This window comes from Musca autumnalis, unplaced genomic scaffold, assembly GCF_047663935.1.
Source record: "Musca autumnalis isolate F117 unplaced genomic scaffold, ASM4766393v1 scaffold_4, whole genome shotgun sequence".
In the NCBI taxonomy this organism is placed as follows: domain Eukaryota; kingdom Metazoa; phylum Arthropoda; class Insecta; order Diptera; family Muscidae; genus Musca; species Musca autumnalis.
Window position 1 is genome coordinate 31,563,053 of NW_027411977.1, and position 6,000 is coordinate 31,569,052.

The window sequence follows — 6,000 nt, forward strand, 5'->3', positions numbered from 1 at the left end:
CTACCATAGAACGGTAACTCCCGATTTTCGGTATTTTGAAGGTTGTGGCCACAATAATCCACCAAAATGGCTGAAATTTAGTACTTAGTCTTCGTTGGGGGTATACAACTTTCCCCCAGAAATTTGTCGGTTAAGGTCCACGCCTGCATATAGCCCCAATAGAACGGTACAACCCGATTTTCGGTATTTTAAATGTTGTGGCCACAATAGTCCACCAAAATAACTGAAAGTTGGTGCTTAGATTTCGTTGGTGGTATAGAACTTTCCTCCAGAAATATGTCGGTATAGGTCCACGCCTTCATATAGCCCCCATAGAAAGGTACCTCCCGATTTTCAGTATTTTGAAGGTTGTGGCCACAATAACCCACTAAAATGGCTGAAATTAGGTACTTAGTCTTCGTTGGGGGTATAGAACTTTCCCCCAGAAATTTGTCGATTAACGTCCACGCCTTCATATAGCCCCCATAGAAAGGTACCTCCCGATTTTCAGTATTATGAAGGTTGTGGCCACAATAACCCACTAAAATGGCTGAAATTAGGTACTTAGTCTTCGTTGGGGGTATAGAACTTTCACCCAGAAATTTGTCGATTAAAGTCCACGCCTTCATATAGCCCCCATAGAAAGGTACCTCCCGATTTTCAGTATTTTGGTCCACGAATTCATATAGCCCCCATAGAACGGTACAACCCGATTTTCGGTATTTTAAATGCTGTGGCCACAATAATCCACCAAAATAAATTGAAATTTGGTGCTTAGACTTCTTTGGTGGTATAGAACTTTCCTCCAGAAATATGTCGGTATAGGTCCACGCCCTCATATAGCCCCCATAGAAAGGTACCTCCCGATTTTCAGTATTTTAAAGGTCATTGTGAAAATTAGCTACATTTTTACCGAAATTCATTCAGTTTTTTTTTTATTAAAGTCTGTTATGTATTTCTTTGCAATTTTTTATGTACCTATGTGTCTGTTGTTGCTTTTGTGTTTGGTATTTCTATGCCTTTCAATAAATGCTGCACCAAACACGCTATATAAGTCCAATTTTGATGTATTTTTTAATGTGTGACTGAATTCGGTCTAACAATAAATGTGCCAAATTATATCGAAATCGGTTCAGGTTTGGATGTAGCTCCCATATATATTTCCGGCCGATTTCGCGTATTTGCTGCACCAAAAACGCTATATAAGTCCGATTTTGATGAAATTTTGAATGTTTGACTGAATTCGGTCTAATAATAATTGTGCCAAATAATACAGAAATCGGTTCAGATTAGGGTATAGCTCCCATACATTTTTTCGGCCTATTTCGCGTATTTGCTGCACCAAACACGCTATATAAGTCCGATTTCAATGAAATTTAGAATGTGTGACTGAACTTTGCAAATAAATGTGCCAAATTATATCGAAATCGGATAAGATTTGGATATAGCTCCCATATATGTATATTTGGGTTTGTATTTGTTTTCACCCAAACATATAATTTGTTTGCACCCTAACATATATTTGTTCGCAGGACCCAAACATATGTTATGTTTGGGACTGATTGCAAACAAATATATGTTTGCTGCAATATATTTTTGCTGCAAAATATGTTTGGGACATATGTTAAAGAGGCCTTTTTTCCCTCCGTATACTTATATAACGCATGTTTTCTAAATAACATGTTACCTGTAAAGCCCTTTAGGTACCTTCCTCTCGAAAATTAAAACATTTCGCATAATTTCATTTAAGTGATGTTGGGCGCAGGATAAAAACCAGAGCTAAATGACAAATTTAAAGCAAATAGTAAAAGTTTTGTTCTTTCTATGGCGAAATAAGCCAACTTTTTAAGTCGTTCATATGGAGGCTACTCCAAAACATATACCTATTGTACATGGTACAAATACACAGGTAGCCGCATCGGCAATTGTTGGTAACATAAGGTGTCAAAATTTGACATCAATTCAATGCAGTTGACACATTATGTTACCATCAGCTGGCATGATAATGCTACCTGTATTATTGTACCATGCTATTGTAAAAATGTCTCAAATTAATTTAAAGTACACTACAAAAGCCCCTTAAATTGCCTTACCTTCCTTTATTGAATAAAAACTCCAATATTACAACACAGCCTATGACCCTGAAAATTGAATTCCTTCCTAACACAAAATGTGTTGTCAATGTGTTTTCAAGTTTCTGTCAAGGTCATTATCCAAATATCCAAAATAAAACAAAGGCTATACCCAACCTTTGCCATCGAATCATGTGATATGCCTACTACATGCTAACATGTTTATGCAAAGGCGCACATAACTTTGATCCTTTTACCTTTCATTGTACGTTGTTGTTTTTTTTTATTTTTTGGTAATTGCATGGCATTCGTAGTATGCGAGTGCAGTGTATGTTTTGTATTTGTTGATATGTAACATTGCACTTGTATAAATTAGTCCAGATGAACTTGAAGAATTTTCTTCGAAACAAAACAAAAACTGTCAAAGAAAACTAAAATAAGCAAAAAAAAAAAGAATGTGCAGTGCATGTGTGTGGGCGTGAACAACAGAGTAGTTGTGAGTACGGGTGTGAGTGAGAGTAAGCGTTTTTATTTTCTTTCTTTTACTTTTTTTGGGGGGAAAATTACTGTTATTCGCAAAGTATGCACAACAAACAACAGCAAACACCGAACGGCAGCATGCCTGCCATGCCAACACCATACGTGGTGTGTAATGTCATACATCTCTTAGAATGTGAACGGATGGATTGGATGGATGGCAAGCGCAACAGCAACAACTATGGCGACAAAATGCAATGAACGATGCACTTGCAGCTGCTTTACTCTCATCGTTACTGTTGTTGCTGTTGTTCTCGATGATGTTTTGCCGTTTTTTTAAAATGGGTTTAAGTAACACCATTTGTGCCATTTGTGTGTCCCACGACATCGTCATCACCATCATTGTCCTCGTGCCCAACATCATCCAACTTGGGGTTTGCTGTGATTTTAGCCGTGTCGTCGTGTACATACATACATACATAATACATATAAATTCTTCTGGTAAATTATACATACATGATTCTTTTAGCGAATATCCCTTACACACTCATATGTGTATTTCCGTGTATAAATGAATTGTATATTTGTATGGATGGTATGTTGTGGAAGGTACATACACACATATGTACATATATAGCATTTCTTTTTTGCACACTTTTCAAGGTTTCACGACATGTTTTCCAATTTCTTCTCGCTTTATGCCTTAACACTTCTGGTGGTTTTCTGTTGAAAAATTTTCTTCTTTGATATTTGCAAATTTTTGTTTGGTCGTTCTTTCTTCTTTGATGATAACAATAATAGGGCGACAACACAACAAAAGAATAATGGTAAATTATGATTCAGTTGTACAAAAAAAACTATTATTACAATTGGAAATACACACTTTTTGGTTATTCAAAACGACGGCATTTTACTTCTTTTTCACTCCAAAGACAAAACTTCTTGGTTACTCGCATTGCGTATTGCTGGTGGTGGTGGTGGTAGTAGTGGTGCTGATGGCCACCATCATCTTCATCATCAACCTCAACAGAAAAAGCATTGATGGTCTTTAATAATGAAATTTTGGTTACACAAACACACGCACAAACATTTAAAATTTCACTTCACTTTTAGACGACCCACAATCACTTAACAGCCGTGAAGTTGGGATGCTGTTTGGTTTGCCATTATTTGCATAAATTTCATCTTTCCCGCAATTTACAATTTTTCGTTTTGTTTTTTCTTTGTCACTTTATTTCTTGGTTACAGAAAAATATTGAAAAAAGCATTTTGGAACCAACAAAAAATACAATATTAACTAGACAACGAACGCGAGTGAAGCTGCGACTACGTTTATTAATGGCATATGTCTGGAGCTAAACTGTTGGCGTGTTCCGTTTGTTTGGCCCAACAGGGTAAAGAAAAAGAGCAAACGTCCGAACGTATGTTGTTTGCTTTTGTTGGCTGGCAAAGAAAAAACACAGAGAACTACTGCTCCCAATGTCAGTGCTGAATTCGAAACATGCGCACAATGTGCTCTTTATTTAACCCATTAAAGGGGATAAACGTTGCTCTAATAACAGTTCCTGTAAAAACAGCGGGTGTTTTTGGGAACGGGTTGATGCTGTGGTGGGCGGGGAAGAAAGGTCTAGAATAAAAACACAATATGTACACTAGTCGACAGGTATGTTTTTGAACGCTGGTCATTTCGTTTCAAACAGAAGAGATGAAATGCAGTATTTCGGCTATCAACAGTGCACGATAAATCTTGAACGGAACAATCGATTTGGTCCAAACTTTTCACCTAGTAACACTTTTGAATGTCGTAGGGGATAAAATATACCAAGTAACGGTCCTGACCGACTTTAACATGGCAAAGCCCAGGATTTATCTTGATACCTCTAACCCCGTTAAAGGTAGTGAGCTAACGTGTGCCGCACCTTCACCCATAAGTACAGTAAAATATTGGATTTGGGCGTCGGGTTAGTAACTTGTATACCCTCCACCACGAAATGTATTGAAGTAAAATGAAAAAATTAGTTTCAATTCAATTTTAGAGGCAAAGAAAATTCAATACCAAATTTCAGCCATTTTGGTGGAATATTGAAGCCACAATATTCAAAATACCGAAAATCGGGAGGTACCTTTCCATGGGGGCTATATGAAGGCGTGGACCTATACCGACAAATTTTGAGTATCCCCAACAAAGTCTAAATACCAAATTTCAGCCATTTCGGAGGAAAATTGAGGCCACAATATTCAAAATACCGAAAATCGGGAGGTACCCGTCTATGGAAACTAAATGAAGGCGTGGACCTATACCGACAAATTTTGAGTATCCCCAACCAAGTCTAAATACCAAATTTCAGCCATTTCGGAGGAAAATTGAGGCCACAATCTTCAAAATACCGAAAATCGGGAGTACCGCTCTATGGGCACTATATGAAGACGTGGACCTATACGACAAATTTAAAGAGGAAAGTTGAGAACCCCCAACGATGTCTAAATACCAAATTTCAGCCATTCCGGAGGAAAGTTGAGGACACCAAACTTCAGCCATTTCGGTGCAATATTGAGGCCACAACTATATGAAGGCGTTACCGACAAAATTTTGGGAGAAAGTTATATACCCCCAACGAAGATTAAGTACCACATTTCAGCCATATCGGTGTGATAATGAAGCTAAAACCTTCAAAATACCGAAAATCGGGAGGTACCGTTCTATGGGGGCTATATTAAGGCGTGGACTGATACCGACAAAATTTTGGAAGAAAGTTATATACCCCCAACGAAGATTAAGTACCACATTTCAGCCATATCGGTGTGATAATGAAGCTAAAACCTTCAAAATACCGAAAATCGGGAGGTACCGTTCTATGGGGGCTATATGAAGGCGTGGACCGATACCGACAAAATTCTGGGGGAAAGTTTTATACCCTTAAAGAAGACTAAGTGCAAAATTTCAGCCATATCGGTGTGATAATGAATCTAAAACCTTCAAAATACCGAAAATCGGGAGGGACCGTTCTATGGGGGCTATATGAAGGCGTGGACCGATACCGACAAAATTCTGGGGAAAAGTTTTATACCCTTAAAGAAGACTAAGTGCAAAATTTCAGCCATATCGGTGTGATAATGAAGCTAAAACCTTCAAAATACCGAAAATCGGGAGGTACCGTTCTATGGGGGCTATATGAAGGCGTGAACCGATACTGAAAAATTTTTAGGAGAAAGTTATATACCCCCAACGAAGATTAAGTACCACATTTCAGCCATATCGGTGTGATAATGAAGCTAAAACCTTCAAAATACCGAAAATCGGGAGGTACCGTTCTATGGGGGCTATATGAAGGCTTGGACCGATACCGACAAAATTCTGGGGGAAAATTTTATACCCCCAACGTAGACTAAGTACCAAATTTCAGCAATATCGGTGTGATAATGAAGCTAAAACCTTCAAAATACCGAAAATCGGGAGGTACCGTTCTATGGG

At 38.0% G+C, this 6,000-nt stretch overlaps 1 protein-coding gene across 1 annotated transcript in view; it reads right to left on the bottom strand.

The window, feature by feature from the left end:
* LOC141403561 (uncharacterized) overlaps positions 1-3,879 on the bottom strand; it is a 141,533-nt gene extending 137,654 nt beyond the window's left edge. Inside the window, exons 1-2 of the mRNA XM_073986162.1 lie at positions 3,412-3,879; positions 3,045-3,308 (exon numbers count right to left, since the gene is read on the bottom strand). The gene's annotated coding sequence lies outside the window, so the exon portion shown is untranslated. The remainder of the gene's footprint in view (positions 1-3,044; positions 3,309-3,411) is intronic.
* Between the last annotated feature and the right edge of the window lie 2,121 nt (positions 3,880-6,000).